This window comes from Petaurus breviceps, unplaced genomic scaffold (assembly GCF_028583685.1).
Source record: "Petaurus breviceps papuanus isolate PSGF00001 unplaced genomic scaffold, PetGlider_PUasm1.0 220, whole genome shotgun sequence".
NCBI classification, from domain to species: Eukaryota; Metazoa; Chordata; class Mammalia; order Diprotodontia; family Petauridae; genus Petaurus; species Petaurus breviceps.
In genome coordinates, this window is record NW_027185876.1 from 5,468,307 (window position 1) to 5,486,563 (window position 18,257).

Here is an 18,257-nt window from a genome sequence, read left to right on the forward strand (position 1 = left end):
TCTTTCTTTCTTTCTTTCTTTCTTTCTTTCTTTCTTTCTTTCTTTCTTTCTTCCTTTTCCCTATCTCTCCTCCCATCATGATGGTCTGGTGTCCAGAGAAAAATAGAAGAAACCTGTATTTATTGCACCTGCATAATTCTGCCTAGCAGTTATGAGGAATAAGCTTGCTGTGCATTCATTGTCTAAGATCCTCTTCCCCTAGAAATGCAAAATTTTATATTTAAAAAGGGGGATCTCCTTTTCCTTTCCCTTGGATACTCAAGAGCACAGCTCTTCCTTTGACTCTCTCTAAATGTCATTCAAGTTTTGGTTCTGGATGTCTTGCCTCAATTGCTTTTTTAGATTTATTAGAATATTTTTTTGGAATACATTGCTAAAGTCCTGCACATGCCAAGTCCCAAACTTCAGTGGCAGTAGGATGGGTTGTTGTTACTGTTGTTTAGTTATTTCTCAGTCAAGTTGGACCCTTCATGACCCCTTGTATGGTTTTGTTGACAAACATACTGAAGTGGTTTGCCATTTTACATATGAGGAGACTGAGGCAAACAGGCTTAAGTGACTTGCTCAGATCACACAGTGTCTGAGGCTGGATTTGAACTCAGGAAGAGGAATCCAGGCTTATCCACTGTACTCTCTAGAGGTAGGGATAAACCTTTTATTGACTTGGTAATATTTCAGTGCCTCAGTTTATCCTCTGACCCAGTGCTTCCAGCATCCTTCTGATCTTGTGGCTTTAGAGACATCTAGTTAATACAGACTTAGACCACCCAGTCCAGAATCAAGAAGACCAGAATTCAGTTATCTTGTCTAAGTCACTTACTAGCTGTGTGCTGCTGATTAAGTGATTTAACCTCTGCCTCAGTCTCTTCAACTGTAAAATGGGGAAATATTAGCAACTACTTCCCAGGGGTGTTGTGAGATGATATTTGAAAAGCACTCAGCACAGTGTCCATCATATGGTAGGTAGCAGATGACTGATAAATGCTCATTTCCTTCTCTCCCTCTGCCTGTTTGATTCTGTTGAATCTCGGTGATGAAGACCAAGGCTTCCCATTCTTCTTTTCCATCCTGACTCCTTGTTTTTGTTATTGTTGTTTTTATCCTTGAAATAACCCATTTGTTGGGGCAGCCAGGTAGCACAGTGAGTAAGAGCACCAGCCCCAGAGTCGGGATAACCTGGGATCGAATCCAGGCTCAGACACTTAGCACCCACCCAAGAAACACCTGGCCGTGTAACCTTGAGCAAGTTACTTAACCTCAATTGCTTTAAAAAAAATAACCCATTGGTGATGGTATTAATTTTTAAATGAAAACTCTTGAGGGCAGGTACTGTTTTGTTGTTGTCCTTGTTTTTCCAGGGGCCAGCACAGGGCCTGGTACAGGGTAGGTGCCTAATAAAGGCTTGTTGATTGACTGGTTCATCTTTGACCCCAAGCTTGCTTCTGATTTCAGATAGCTTTAACCTCTTAGCTGCCCTCGACACTCTCCCACATTTGAGCAAATACATTAAGAGACTAAACAATAAATAGAAAAATAGGACATCATCCATGGTACTCCACACATGACATGATTGACTATCAAGCATGGGAGGAATGGAAATTGGGTCTCAGGAAACTCTCCTTCTCCTATATCATATGGATCGTAGAGCTGGAAGAGAGGACCCTTAGAGCCACCTAGTCTAACCCCCTTCCTGTTACCTATGAGGAAGCTGAGACTCAGGCAAAGAAAGACGTGTTCAATAGCCCAGAGGGAGGAAGGGTCAAAGGTAAGACCTGGACCCAACTCCTTTGATTCCACAGCCACTGCCTCCTAGACTGCTTAGACCACCAGCAATGGGGAACTGACTTGGTCATTAAGCGTCACTGGTGCATTTGCAGGGTCTGTGAATTAAAACACCAGAGTACCATTCCCAGATAGTTCTCATCAAATGTGCCCACCCTTATTTGAAAAGGTCATTGATATTCATCCCCACAGCCCCAGAAACAGTTTTCAATATATCAGTCATGAAATTCCATGAATATGCCAAGAAGCAGCCAAATACATGATACAGAAGCAAAAAGCAACTGGCAGCCAGGCTCATGAAATGATAATCATAAACAGCCAGTATCCCTGCCTCAGTCTGGGTTCTCACCTTTCACAATTTTCCAAGGTTTTCAAAGGATCTAGGCATCCCATTAGACAGCTTTTTCCAAGCATCCCTTTACCCTCTCTCCAACACTTCTTTCTCTGTCTCTCTCCCCCTCTCCCTCTCTCCCCTTTCTACCTTTCCCCCTCTTCCCCCCTCATACACCTTCTCTCTCTTTCCCCTTCTCCCTCTCCCTTCTCCTCCCTCCCTTCCTCTTCCACCTCCTCAGTACCAGGGTAAAGTAGAAGGTACATTTGTCTGCAGAGATGCAGCTTTCTATCCAGTCAGGGTATATGGCTTATTTCAAAGCTTCTTTTAGCCTTGGGATGGATGCTTCCTGTAAACAGGTCAAACTGGGGCAATCAGTATATACTTCAAGTATTTCTCATCAAAAAAATTCATATATGCTCAAAGGATTAAAATCATAACCTCATGTTAATACTAAAGACACCCCCCTCCAATCTGTCTTAGAAATTCTCATTCTATCTTAATGCTCTCAGGAACTATGGGAGAGAGACAGACAGACAGACAGAGACAGAGAGAGAAACAGAGAGACAGAGACATAGAGAGAGGGAGAGAGAGACAGACAGACAGACAGAGATAGACAGACAGACAGAGACAGAAGAGGGCAGAGGATTTTCAGATAAAAGTGAGATATTCACTCAACAACCTAGTCTGGCAGGCAGATAGTACAAAGGATAGTGTGTTAGACCTGGAGTGAGGGGGACCTGAGTTCAAATTTGACCTTAGACACTTACTGTGTCTTATCTGTGTGACCCTATGCAAGGTAACCTCTCTTAGCTTCAGTTGCTTAATCTTGTTATAAGGATCAAATGAAATAACATTTGTAAGCCTTAAAGCACTATATAAATTCTTGCTATTATTAAGTTGATATGCAACTTCAGGAAATGGACCATATGAAGCTTCCAGTGTGTTGGGTAGATTGTGAAGAATCTATGGAAGCTATGAACTGATGCGAAGTGAAGTGAGCAGAACCAGGAGAACATTGTACACAGTAATAGCAACAATATATGATGAAGAACTGTGAATGACTTAGCAATTCACAGCAATCCAGTGATTGTAAAAGGGTCAGTTGAAAAAAGCAGTGGATTATTTAGCCTGGAGAGGAGAAGGCTGGGGGGGGGGGGGACGGTGTTGATACAGAGAAGCTGTCTTCTAGTATGTGATGATCTTTTGTGTAAAAGATGAATTGCTCTTGTTCTGTTGGATCCCAGAAGAATTAGGAGGCAGAGATAAATGTGGGATTATTTGGGAAAAAATTCCCTACCAACTGGAATTATGCAAAAATAGAATGGACTGCTTCAGGTGGTAATGGGCTCTCTCTGATTGAGTTCTTTGGACAAAAGCTGGTTGGATGGTCACTTGTCTGATATGTCATGGAGTGAATCCTTTTTGGGGGATGGGTTGGACAGCATGACCTCCATTGTTCCTTCTAATTCTGAGATTCTGTGAGTCTTCTGTGAAATACTGAAGCATGACATGTGATCACCCATTTAAAGTATCCCATTAGCAGCAGCCCATAGGCAGAAAGAGTAACACAGTACAAGTAGCCCAGGGCTAGAGTTCTGGGAAGCCCTAACTGTATAGGACCCTCAAAGCAGAGTTGGAGACACAAGGACTTTTATAAGTCAGACCACAACCCGGAGCCATCCTGCCCAGTCCCAGAGAGGTCCCTTTCTTCTTGAACAAGCCTGACACACTTACAACTGAGTAGTCAGCCGGCTCCATGAAGTCCCACAGTCTGTAAAGACCAGAAGGGGAGCCACAACACAATCCCCTATGAAGCTTTTAAGCTCTTGAACTCTGAAACATGGGGCAGAGGTTTATATCTCTCCAGCCAATCCTTGATGTTTCTGTCAAGGCCATGATTAACATCCAATTATATCATCAGAATGGGTCAGCTTAAGGTAAGCAAATGGAGAGCCTGTGACCTGCGAGCCTTGTGACATCATCACGTTTTGTCTTCAGATGGGTGGATTTTTGTGATTTATACATTACCCAGAGGCCTCTGACTTCTGGGAATGGACAGTCTGGGGTGAGGCACAGTGCTGTACAGAGGAAAGAAAAAGCATTGAATTTGGAGACAGAGGCTCTCCCACCTTCAAGCTTGGCTCTGCTATTTACTAACTAGATAACTTTGGGCATGCCATTCCACTTCTCTGGGCCTCTGCTTCCCCATATGGGAATTGAGGGATTTGGGCTAGGTGATCTGGAAACCATGTCCAATTGTGAATCGATGATCTTATGATCTAAACTTCCAACATTCACACTTGGGGCCTTCAGTTTTACTGTCCCCTTAAACCTTGATCTCCCACTGCATCAATCTCCTTAATTCCATGACCTACATCTTCATTCCCCCTGTCTCTCACAGGAGTAGTTGTGCCTTGGATCTTAGTCACTGTGCTGCCTTCAATATCTCAACTTCTAAAATTCATCTTTTTAATAAGAATTTCTTCCTTACTGTCTGTCCTCTTTCCCTCTGCATTCTCTCTCCTAATTCTCTTCTTTTTCCTTATTGAGATCTTCAGTTGCTCCGTCCCTTTCTCTTCTCCCAATATGTAATCTTTGCTTTAATTTCACTTTCCTCTATTCATAGTCTTGATCCCATGACCTGATGGTCAGTCATATACTGTTTTCCACTCTTTGACTTATTTCCCCCTTTTCTACTAGTGTTCCTATTTATCATTTCCCAATCCTGGGTAACCCCATGCCCTCTCCCTGCCACCCACCTCCTCCACTGCTGCTCCCATGCTATTGAACTCTACTAGAAATGCCATGACCATACTGATGGTGTCTACTACAAATGCTTCTTTTCTAACCTTCATAGGGCCATCACAGCTACATGGAAATCCTCTTGTTCTCCCCAAAATGACTTTCTTTCCTAGTCTACTCAGCAACTGTGCTCAAACTCTGCTGTTTTCTCCTCAAGCTCCTTCTCTCCCACTTTTTCTGGCTGGCTGTCCATGTTCAAAAGATTTTCAAGAGCTAAAGGGTTTTTATAATATTTATTATTAGAAATTTGTGAACAACTATGCCACTGTAGCAAAACAAGACAGCGGAAGAGAGCACTGCCTTTGCAGTCAGGAGATCTGGGTTCAAATCCTGTCTCTAAAGTCTAACACCTGTCTGACCTAGGGACAACCTCTCTGGACCTCATTTCTTCTTATGTAAAATAAGGCAGTAGGTCTATATAACCTCTAAAATCCCTACCAGCCCTTGGCCTAGATAAGAACCAATCAAGAACTTGGAATCATAGGTGCTGGGTTTGGCTCCTTGTTAGGGAATCAGGCACTTCCAACCTATATGACCTTGGGCAAATTATTACATCTCTCTAGAGCTCAGTTTCCTCACCTGTAAAATGAGAGGGTTTCCACTAGATGGCCTCTGAGGTTCCTTTTATCTCTAGATGTGTGATCCTAAGAAAGGACAGCCTAACCCCTGTCTGACCCTTCTGTAACCATCTTTTAGACAAATCTACTCAAGGAACGGCCAAGGGCTTTAATAATGCAGCTGCATGGGTTTGTTCAGATCCAAGCAAGCTCATTGTGTTATATATCGCCATCAGCCTGGAGGGCTCAGCAACATTTTTCTAACACCAGAAGCCTATTGTATTTGCTGGTGGAGGGCTTACTGTCAGCTAAACTCATTATCCCAGATTCTCCACTGTTAATTAATTTTTACCCCTAATTCCGATGTTATTTTCCTTGTTCTCATTTTCCAAGGTTTTGGTTCAGTGATTTAGAACCTTTTGCTCTGCTTTAAAAAACCAACGTGAATCAAAAGGGCTTTACCATTATTTAGCAAGAGGGAAAAGGGGAGAAGTGTAGATGTGTCTTTTGTGTTTGGTGAGAACTGACTGACAAAAAAGGGAAGTCAACTGCAAAGGCAGGTCAGAACTGAGAAGAAAGTAAGAGAACTCAAATACTGCTTTTGGTCAGAAAGAGCTACCCCCTAGAGGTACTCCCAGAGTTATGTCCCAGAGTAATTCCTGCTATCATCCAGAAGGAATTTTTAAAATTTAAATTTATTGATTTAGTTTTAGTTTTCAACATATACTTTTGTAAGATTCTTAGTTCTAAATTTTCCCTCTCTTTCCCCACCCCCTTCCCTAAGATAGCATGCAATCTGATTATAGGCTATACATGTACAATAATGTTCCCACATTAGTCATGTTGTGAAAAAAGAAGCAGAACAAAAGGGGAAAAAACCATGAGAAAGAAAAAAAGAGAGAAAATAGTATGCTTTGGTCTTCATTCAGACTCCACAGTTCTTTCTCTGGACGTGGACAGCATTTTCCATCACGAGTCTTTTGGAATTGTCTTAGATCATTGCATTGCTAAGAAAAGCTAAGTCTATCAATATTGATCATAGCACAATGTTGCTATTACTGTCTACAATGTTCTCTTGGTTCTGTTCACTTCACTCAGCATCAGTTCATGTAAGTCTTTCCAGGTTTTTCTGAAATCCGCCTGCTCATCATTTCTTACAGCACAATAGTATTCCATTGCATTCATATACCACAACTCAGAAGGAATTTTTGTAGTGAGGCAAGCACTTCTGTTCATTCCTGAGGTAGGTAGAATGAGAACTGCCTTCAGTCCTGTGCTTCCCTCAGCAGTGAAGAAAATGCCCAAATAGACTGAAAGCTGGGAAGGTTGTGTTTTTACCCTATTCCCACAATCCTCCAGAAAGAGGACAATTAAAAAATATTATTTACTTATTTTTAATATTCATTTAAAAAACTCTGATTCTGAATTTTCTTCCTCCTTTCCACTTTTCTCCCACACGTTGAGAAGGCAAGCAATGTGATGTCAGTTTTACAAGTGAAGCATACAAAACATTTCCAGATTAGCCACGTTGTAAAAAAAAAAAAGCAAGAAAAAAATAAAGTGAAAAAATTATGCTTCAATCTACACTCAGACTTTATCAGTTCTCTTTCTGGAATTGGATAGTATTTTTCATTGTGGTTTCTTTGGAATTATTTTGGATCATTGTTTTGATCAGAGTAGCTAAGTCTTTCAGTCATCATTACAAGATTGCTGTTACTGTATACAGTGTTCTCTTGGTTCTGCTCACTTCACTTCGCATCAGTTCATATGAGTCTTACCAGGTTTTTTTCTGAAACCATCCTCCTCATCATTTCTTATAGCACAGTAACATTCCATCATAATCATATACCACAATTTGTTCAGCCATTCCCCAATTGATGGACCTCCCCTCAATTTCCAGTTCTTTGCTTTCACAAAAAGAGCTTATACACACACACACACACACACACACACACACACACATATATATATATATATATATATACACACACCCTTTTCCTTTATCTTTGATTTCTTTTGTATATAGACCTTGTAGTAGCATTTCTGGGGTCAAAGTATATGCATAGTTTTGTGTTCTTTGGGGCATAGTTCCAAATTTCTCTACAGTATAGTTGGACTACTTTACAAATCCACCAATAATGCATTAGTGCAATTTTTCCACATCCCTTATATCATTTATTTTCCTTTTCTCTCACATTAGTCAATTTGATAGGTGTGAGGTAATATCTCAGAGTTGTTTTAATTCACATTTCTCTAATCAAAGTGATTTAGAGCATTTTTTCCATATGACAATAGATACCTTTGATTGAAGAAGACAATTTAATAAGTTCCCATTTACCTTGAAGCATAGTTATTTATCAAGAATAAACTAGATGCTTCTTCACACTTGGCATACAAAAAAGCAGATTACTTGGGGTCAAAGGAAGGTCTGAGTACAGCATCTGATTAAAATGTAATTGGGAAATTTTTACAAAATAAAAAATGCAGCATAGTTAATGTTAACTTGTAGTTAGTTTCTGGGTCACTATGTGGGCCACAGGGATCCATTTCCATTTGATTTTGACACCACTGTCTTAGAATACACCTCTTCCAATTTCTTCATTTCACCAAGAAGGAAACAAAGAACCAACTTTAGTATCAGAGTAGAGACTAGAATTCAGGTCTCTTGACTCCTAACCCATTGATATTTCAGTCATTTTGCTGAAATTTGGCCTCCCTTTGGGGGGTTCAGGAGTCTTGTGGCTTTTAAAGCAATGGGCTTGGTTTCATGATTCAGTCCAAGCAGCTGAAAATGGAAAAGGCTCTTGGTCTTCTGGATACTTCGTTGTACCAAGCTCACCTTTCCTCTCCTGACCTTAAAAAATTTCATCAGTTTGTAAAGGCAAAGCTTCCAGGAGGTAAAGGTCATCCTCCAGAAAGAGGACAATTAAAAATATTATTTACTTATTGGCGATGTAGTAGAGGCATTTTTACAAAGTTGTAGTCCTCAAGGGCTGACTCACCACACCTGAAGTGCCTGACTTTAGGAAGGCCATGATAAAAGGTGAGGCCCAGCGAAGTATTTTCCCTTCTTTCAGATACCCCCATGATACAGAGTCTCTCAGTTGCTAAAGTGATTTCTCCCTTTCTGCAGAGAAGCCAACACATTTTCAACTTGCTCCTGCCCAAACCTTAGTTTTTGGGTCTTGGGAAAGTTTGAGAACAGAGACAGGACAAAACAGCAGTCTAGAGCAAAGTTTTTCCAGGATTGAACATATAAAGGTAGGCCTAGAAAGTTGTAGCCAGGAGCATTCTCTTCCTTCCCTTTACTTCCTTCATCCTCCCTAAAGGGATATTATCTCCAAAGACCCATATTAGATAGGTGGGGGGAGCTCTTTCCTATTCTTAGGGTACCAGCTCTCTGGAGGAGGAGGAGGAGCCTTCCTCCCACTCCTAAGCCAATCCAGAGTTCAGTTCTTAGTGGCTTTGACCTTTTTCTGAGAAAACCCAAGCTGCAATCTCAGAGTAAGATGTTCCTACCTCCAACTTCACCATCTTGTTATTAATTCCATGTGGCCATAGCCTACAATTAGGCCTCATTGCTTTGGAGAAATACAGTAGCTTAATCAACAGTCATTTAAATTTCTTGCTGTTAGGTGAATTTTCCTCCCATAGAAAATTCTCCATGATGGAATTCTCTTTGAGGAAAACTACTCTTTCATTTTTATCATTATATCCCTACTGTAGCTAGCATATAGTAGGTGATAAATAAATACTTGTTGATTTTTCTCTGCTCTCAAAAACACAGCTTGCCATTATTTAAGCAAGGGGGAAAAGGAGAGAAATGTGGGCAAGTGTCTCATAAGTTTGTGGAGGATTGATTGCCTGGGTGATTGGAGCAAAGTCCTAGTCATCTAGTTCTAAATAAAACTCTGCTATAGAATATGTTCTAAAATAAAATAAATGTAACTCATGGGCTTTGGGCTCACTTTTCCAATCCACACTCAAGACTTAGCAGTTTAGAACCACAGAGAATGGTTCTTACTTCTCAAAAACTTTCTTGTGGTAACCCTGAAGGGCTGGGGATTCTTAAATACTATTATTCATGAGCTCCTATCCAGTATGTTCTTCCTAATATCAGTTAATAGGTCCCCAACATTTAACCAATTAACATCAATTATCTTTTCCAAAAGGATATTTATTGACATGATAGAGCAAGGATTAAAGTGCAACAGCATCCAAAATCAGGAAAATAATTTCCTCTACAAACCTTAATCTCTGCAGAGAGTGGTCTCAAATTTAAATTAGTTACTACAAAGTATTTTCCCCATCAGATTCCTTTCTGGTTACGACATAGTTGATGGATGAATCAGTCTCATGTTAAAAAGACATAATGCAATGGATTCTGGGTTGATTAGTTGCTAGGTTGGATAAAGCAGGCTGCTCTTCAGGGTTTGCTCCTCTCTGGACTTTGCTGTTATGGCTACTAGAAGACCCTTTCATTGCCTTCAGTTACTAGATCTCTGATGGCTCTTGTGACTTACTGGAAACTGACAGAGTCATAGGCTGGACTAGTCCATCTCCAGTACTCATTCACCCAGTGTCAGAAATGCATCATGGCCATAGGGACAGGAGAACCAGAGATGCTGTACATTCATGGACATGTGGTGGGTGAACAGGAAGATGAGGTGCTTGGTGGCAGACATCATAAGCAGATACAGCCATTTCTGCTGCTGTTACCTTTTCTCCCACCTAGAGTTTTATGGCACTTTTTGTCTCTCTCACCCCCAGGGAAGGAGATTTTAATCTGTTTGAGCCTTTTGTATGTATTCAATTCTAGCTCAGTAGCCAGTTATAAGTCTTTTTGTCATCGTGCAGTAAATCGACAAGAAACAACTAGAGAATGCCATTACATTCTCTGAAGTGGGATGGGAAAGGCACCCTTCATCATGCATCTCCGGAAGAAGGCTCACAAAACCTCCTTGTGAATATTGTGCAAAGCCTTCACTGGGCAGTCCCCCCGTTACACTTTGAGCATAGATTGAATTAGATAGAGGGTGAGATTTCTTCCCGTTCTGAGGTTCTGTAAATCTAGAACACTTTGGAATGTGGGTCTTTTAATTAAAAACATACAAACAATTAAAATGTATAACAAAGATTTATGATAACCAATGCAATAAGTTTAGTGCCATTAAAAACATTTCTAAATCATGTATATGGATAAAAATACTCCAGGCTTTTGTCGGTTGGGTTCAGAAACCACTATAGGGTTGAATCATCAATAAAGATATGACAGCTACCAAGGTGTAGCTCCATAGTAACTTCCCCACTAGCATCATTTGCACTAATATGTACAAATTGTTACCATCCAATACCAACTAAATGCTTTTCCAAACATATTGCATATGTAAATATATATCAAACTCAGTTCCATGCAATTGCAATATTGAAATACATATCATCTGTAACTTTAAGTTCATCAAATTTAAGATGCCAGATATAGTAAAATTGTTCCTTTGCTCTGTGATTTCAAGACAGATGGTATCATAGGTCTAGATCAAATTATTTGTCAAAAGAGACGGTACCAAATCCCTTCTACTTTTTCTTTTGACCTTTTATTTACTATAGTCTTCTAGTGTCCTACCTTAAAGTTTTCCTTAGTTTGGGAGACATGGAGGCTTTTTGTTGACTGTAATAAAGCATAAAAGCCAAGGTTTTTGTGGCTGTGAGAGAAATAAAGGGACAAACTTGGGTCAGGTGGATGGAGAACTAAGACCTTCCTTTCTCAGTTCAATTTTTGTTATAGTTCACATTCATCCAAATGACAAGTTTAGAAGGTTCTTGGGAGTTTCTAATTCTTTCATATAGTTGTCTAAGTGAAAAGAAAGTGATTTGTTCAAAGACATGGAGGATTAAAAGAAAATGTTTTGGCTTAATGTGAATATGGTTATCTCGACTTCCTCTGAGTTGTGTTTGGTGACATATGCATAGTGAGTAAGGAACTATCAGCCTTCCCTTATCATGGAGAGGACTTTTAGTCACTTCACTTAGCAGACAGAAACTGAGATTTCTGGGAGGAGGCCCTGAAGAAATGAACCCCAGAAATTGGAATCAGTGAGTATTGTTCAGAAGTAACTATAAAATCCCAGAGATAAATGGAGCCAGTTGAGAGCAGAGAAGACGAGGAGAGGGATGTAGGAGGCAGCAGAGACATGATACCCAGTAAGGAACAATATAGTAGCAGCAGTGTTTGGGTGTATGTTCAGCTGATATCAGAGCCCAACAGAGAGCAGGTTAGGAGAAAGCATGTTGAGTTTTCCAGAATACATGGGTTCTGCAGTATCAGAAATAAGAGTTTACTCTCCTGGTGAATGCCTTGGTCACATATATTTCATTTTTGTATAGATCCACATTTGCTTTCTATGTGTATCCTTATGATGGCATATATATTTGTAACAATGTACTTCAAGTTTATGGGAGGAGGGAAATGATCATTTGGTATTTACTTGCAATTTTGTTAAATACTTTTGTTTTTAACTAATCTTGTCTTCTCACTGAGCGATGAAAATAAATATATTCATAGAACTTGTGACTTATGATTCTGAGTCAATGCAAACACATAGGGAGACTTGAACCCAGGGTAGTTTTTCTGGGGGCCCCTATTTGGGAAGGAGTGCTTAAGTGCTCATTTTTAAAGCTTTTAATTTAATTCCAAGATTGTATTGCACTGATTGAATCTCCTTTCAGGTACTCAAATGTTTTACAATTAGATGTATATGAAATTAACTTGAATTTAATTGATAAAGAACTCACTTCATTTTATTCATTTATATTAGCATGTGGCAAACAAGTCAGACTTTCCATAAGAAAAATGAGTGAAGACTTGCTATTTCCCAAAAATACTGTTTTCTAAAGGCAAAAATGTAAAGTTTACATCTAAATCAAAGCAGGGACCAGGGTGCTGAAGGGAGGACATACTTAGGAATGATTTTACAATTATAAGAAAAGTGAGGCTGCTGTTTTTGCAACTGTCCCTAAAACTTGACTGCTGCAGTCTTCTTCAGTGCAATGTCAGGGACTCCTTTATTTTTCTAGGACTCATGAATAAAAACAATCACAGCGAAATTTCTGAAAGGAGAATAAAATATTTGGAGTCCTGCTTTCAATACATATGCATGCGTTTGCTTGAAAAATAACAAGCAAGAACGCGGGGAAAGTGGTGTCATTAATCAATCTCCCTAAGCTTTGCTTTTCACTTTAGTTAGCTTCCTGAATTCCTGTCCCTTTCCAAATTGAATTCCTCTTCTAGTGATCATCCCTAGAATCACAATTCATATAAATTCTTCACATAGACAATCATATACTGATGATGCAGTCCTACACTGAGGCATCTAACTAGGTTTTTCAAGCCAAAAAGAGTTGTTGACTTTGTCTCCGTGTTCCCCAAATGCAAAAAAGAAGAAAGTCTCAGTCTTATATATGATCACTAAGAAGTCTTATACTCAGACTTTCCAAAACTTATTAGCATACATGAGAATACATTTTAAAAGACATATTCACATACCCAGACACACACACATAAATAGATTTAACACTGAAACTTGAAAAATGGGACAGTGGCAGATCTCTTAGACAGTATTTACATGAATTTTCTCTAGTGACTCCAAAGCTATCCCCCTACTCTCCATAAGTACTCTGCAAGTAGGAAGCTGTTATCTTTCTTTTCTCTGGCTGCCCCTTCTATTCTTTTCTAAGGTCACTTGACTTTGACTCCTTCCTCTATTCTCTTCCTCTCCTCATGGATGATCCTACCTCCACCACAGATTAATTTTTCATAATAGAATTGTCATCTCTTCCATCCCTTATTGTAAAAGAAGAAAGTTCACTCCATGTCCCTTATTTTTCTTCATTTCAGCCTGGGATGGGGACATTTTACCCCCAGTTCCTTTGTCTCCTCTTTATATCATTCTATGACTTCTCATAGAACTTTTTTTTTTCTTTAAGCAATCGGGGTTAAGTAACTTGCTCAAGGTTACACAGCCAGTTATTATTTCTGGGTGTGGTGCTGAGTATCTGAGCCTGGATTTGATCCAGGTCATCCCAACACTGGAGCCGGTGCTCTTACTTGCTGAGCCACCTGGCCGCCCCTAAGCAACTGGGGTTAAGTAACTTGCTCAAGGTTCCATGGCCAGGTGTTTCTGGGTGGGTGCTAAGTATCTGAGCCTGGGATTCGATCTCCAGGTCTTCTCAACACTGGAGCCGGTGCTCTTACTCGCTGTGCTACCTGGCCGCCCCTCTCATAGAACTTTTACAAGTGATTTTTCCCCTGAACACTCCTACTCCTTGTCTGTCTTAACCCTTAGACTAGCTGCATTGGTATTAGTAACAATAAAGATTCCCTGAAAAGGAATTATATAGCACACATACAGTCAGTAACAGGATAGATTTATTGACATAATACTGAAGTAATTCAGTCTCAACAATTTTCAGAGATGGTTAAAAAAAAATAAAACCCTGGTCAGCAGTCCTAATAACATAACAATTCATAATCTCTAGTTTTTTTACATTCATAAATTGGGCCTTTAAACACATAGGGTGAAGTGGAGACCACAAACAGAACATAACTCTAGTGCCCTGAGAGACTTGGTTTAATCTGTTTCTAATGTGTTTCTTAGGAGAGTTAAATGTAAAATTAACGAAAATGTTCTTATGACTTGACTAGAGGTTTTATTGCTGACTGATTTTCCAGGACAGCCTTACTGAAGACACCTCAGAGTAAGTCAGGGGATGGGAGAAACTCAAGACAAGGGATTTTATTCTTGGCAGTTGTAGGATTCCAAGAGGAAAGTTATGTGCCTTCCATAAGGAGTATTTGGAGGTAATAGTAATTTTTATCCTACATGTTCCATCCATTGTCCATTTATAGTTATGTCCCCTTATTTCATAAACCTTGCAAGGAGAGAGTACGGATAAATAAAACTGTGTTTTCTACTAGCAGAAATGTGGCTTCTATTGATATAAGAAATGAAATATAAAGAGGGAGTATGCTAGGACAGAGACCCAAAATGGGGCCTCAAAGTAATCAAGTTGAAGAGAATTGTGATGGCATCTCCAAAAGGAGGGCTAAGGTCCCAAATGGTAATAAGAACAAGTTATTTAAAGAAAGAAGGGACTGGGACTTAAAGGATTTTTTTTTTAAATTGTAGAAGTTTGGAAATTGTTAGGAAGATATCCTTTTAGGGGCGGCACAGCGAGTAAGAGCACCAGCTCCAGTGTCAGGATGACCTGGAGATCGAATCCCAGGCTCAGATACTTAGCACCCACCCAGAAACACCTGGCCATGTAATCTTGAGCAAGTTACTTAACCCCAATTGCTTAGGGGCGGCCAGGTGGCTCAGCGAGTAAGAGCACCGGCTCCAGTGTTGGGATGACCTGGATCAAATCCAGGCTCAGATACTCAGCACCACACCCAGAAATAGCTGGCCATGTAACCTTGAGCAAGTTATTTAACCCTGATTGCTTAAATTTTTTTTTTTAAAAGATATCTTTTTAGCTTAAACTCCTTCCCATCTTTACCACTTTCCTTCTGATACTGTGGATTCCTGAGGTAGGGGTGTTGTAGAAATTCTTTGTTGTTCCTTTGTTTTTGAGTCATTTCAATCATTGACTCTTCATGACCCCATTTGGGGTTTTCTTGGTAGAGATACTCGAGTGATTTGCCATTTCCTTCTCCAGCTCATTTTACAGGTGAGTAATAAGGCAAACAGGGTTAATTGACTTGCCCAGGGTCACTGTCTGAGACTGGATTTGAACTCAAGAAGAGAAATCTTCCTGGTTACAATCCCAGTACTCTATCCACTGTGCTATCTTGCATCTCCCTAATCTTGCCTGGTCTTACAAATATTTGTATCCCTTTCTCTATACATAGACTAAATAGTAGCTCAAAGGGTCATTATAGGTCATTTAGGAATTCTCCTCAGGGACCACAAGAACCTGTTATGAAAAGAAAAGAAAGGGATATTATTGAGGGGACATTGATTTAGTCCTACCTGGCATGCATCTGAGGATAAAATTATATTACAATCCATTATATAGTAAGCTCTTTGAGGATAGGGACTGTCTTTTGCCTTTTTTGTATCCCCAATGCTTAGCACAATGCCTGGCAAATAATACGCACTTGGTTGTTGTTGTTGACTCATCCAGTTGTGCCTGACTCTCTGTGACTGCATGGGCCCTAGAACACCAGGCTCTTCTATCCTCTACTATCTCTTGAAATCTGCCCAATCTTTTCTTTGTTGTTTCCATGACACCATCCTTCTCATTCTCTGCTGTCCCCTTTTCCTTTTGCCTTCAATTTTCCCCAACATCAGGGTCTTTTCCAATAAGTCCTGTATTCTCATTATGTGGCAAAAGTATTTAAACTTCATCTTCAGTATTTGACCTTCCAGCAGATTTTCCAAGTTACTTTCTTTAAGTATTGACTAATTTGACCTCCTTGCTGTCCAAGAAACTCTCGAAAGTCATCTCCAGCACCATCATTTGAAAGCATCAATTCTGTGGTGCTTGTCTTTCCTTATAGTTCAACTCTTATAGCCCTACAATGCTACTGAAAAAAACTATAGCTTTGATTATATGGACCTTTGTTGGCAAGGTGGTTTATCTGCTTTTTCATATGCTGTTCAGATTTGCCATAGCTTTCCTTTCAAGCAGCAAGAATCTTTTAATTTCATGGCTGTCATCACCATCTGTAGTAATCTTGGAGCCTGTAGTAGCAAGCACCGTAGCACACCCAAGATGACCTGGTAGCACAGGTTCTTTGATCTGCTTTTAAAGGAAAGACTGCTCAAAAAAAGATTAACAATCCTACTTTTAATTACATTCACCAGTTTAGGGGAAAGTTCAGAACCCTGAATGTGGAGAAAATACAAGCAGAGAAATTAGCATAAAGAACAACCAGACAGGGCCCCAGCTGTCTGAGCATAGCAGTATTGCTATACATTTTACGTATATCTCTGGATCAAGGGAGCACAGACATGTAAGCAGTCGGGGTGCTTTGAACATATGGCTACTCAGAATCTCAATCAGGAAATCAAAAGATTCTTCTCATGAGAGAACTTCCAAAGCAAAATCCCAACCTCTCAGAATATATAACAAAGGCTATGTCTCAGATTGGCTCAGAGCCAGTAGGCAAGAACCCAAGAACAACTCAGCACACCTATTAATTATTAGGGTTCAAAGGAGATCAATCCTTCAGATGTTGACAATTTAGCCTGAGCTTGGGAAACTGAACTCCAAAAAGAAAACAACAAGAATCCCACCTTGTTTGTACTTACAGAGCCCAAGAATATAAAATCTCACACCGCTTCCATTTCTTTTCCTTCTATTTGCCAGGAATTGATGGGACTAGTTGCTAAGATCTTTGTGATTTTTTTTAAATGTTAACCTTTAAGCTAGCATTTACACTCTGCCCTTCTACCCTCATCAAGAGGCTTCTTAAGTCCTCTTCACTTTCTGCCATCAAAGTGGTACCATCTGTATATCTGAAATTATTGGTATTTCTCCCAGCAAATTTAATTTCAACTATTGACTCATTCAGCTTGGCATTTCAAATGATATACTCTGTATATAAATTAAATAAACAAGGTGACATTATACAACCTTGTCATATTCTTTTTCCAGTCTTAAACCAATAAGCTCCATATTCAGTTTCAACTGTCATTTCTTAGCTCACATACAGGTTCCCCAGGAGACAAGTAAGATCTGGTACTCCCACCTTTTTGAGAACTTGCCACATTTTGTTAGGATCCACACAGTCAAAGGCTTTAGTGTAGTCAATGAAGAAGAAGAAGAAGATTTTTTTCCCCCTGGAACTCCCTTGCTTTCTCTACAATCCAGCAAATGTTGGAAATCTGGTGTCTAGTTCCTCTGCCTCTTTGAAAACTAGCCTGCTCTTCTAGTAATTCTTGGTTCACACATTGCTTAAACAATAGCCTTGCTGATGTGTGAAATGAGTGCAATTGTTCAGTAATTTGAACATTATTTGGCATTGCTCTTTTTTGGGATTGGGACATAAACGGATCTGTTCCAAAGCGGGGGTCATTCTTGAGTTTTCCAAATTTGCTGACATATTGAATGTAGCACTTTAACAGAGTCATCTTTAGGATTTTAAATAGCTAAGCTGGAATTCCATCCCCTCCACCAGTCTTATTGTTGGCAATGCTTCCTAAGGCCCACTTGGCTTCATTAAGTGGGATGCATGGCTCTAGATAATAACCATATCATCATTGTTATCAGTGATATTGAGATCTTTCTTGTATAGTTCTTCTCTATGTTCTTGTGACCTCGTCTTAATCTTTTCTATTTCTTCTAAGTCCCTACAATTTTTGTCTTTTATCATGCCCATTTTTTTCATGACATTTCTTTGATGTCTCATTTTCTTGAAGAAATCTCTTGTTTTTCCCATTCTATTGTTCTCGTTTATTTCTTTGCTTTGCTTATATAAGAAAGCCTTATTATCTCTCCTGGCTATTCTCTGGAATTCTGCATTTAGTTGAGTATATTCTTCACTTTCTCCTTTATCTTTCACTTTCCTTCTTTCCTCAGCTGTTTGTAAAGCCTTATCAGATAGTCACTTTGTTTTCTTGCTCTTCTCCTTCTTCTCCTCATCCTCCTTCTTTTTCCTCCTCTTCTTCCTCCTCTTCCTCTTCCTCTTCCTCTTCCTCCTCTTCTCCCTCCCCCTCCTCCTCCTCCTCCTCCTCTTCTTCTTCTTCTTCTTCTTCTTCTTCTTCTTCTTCTTCTTCTTC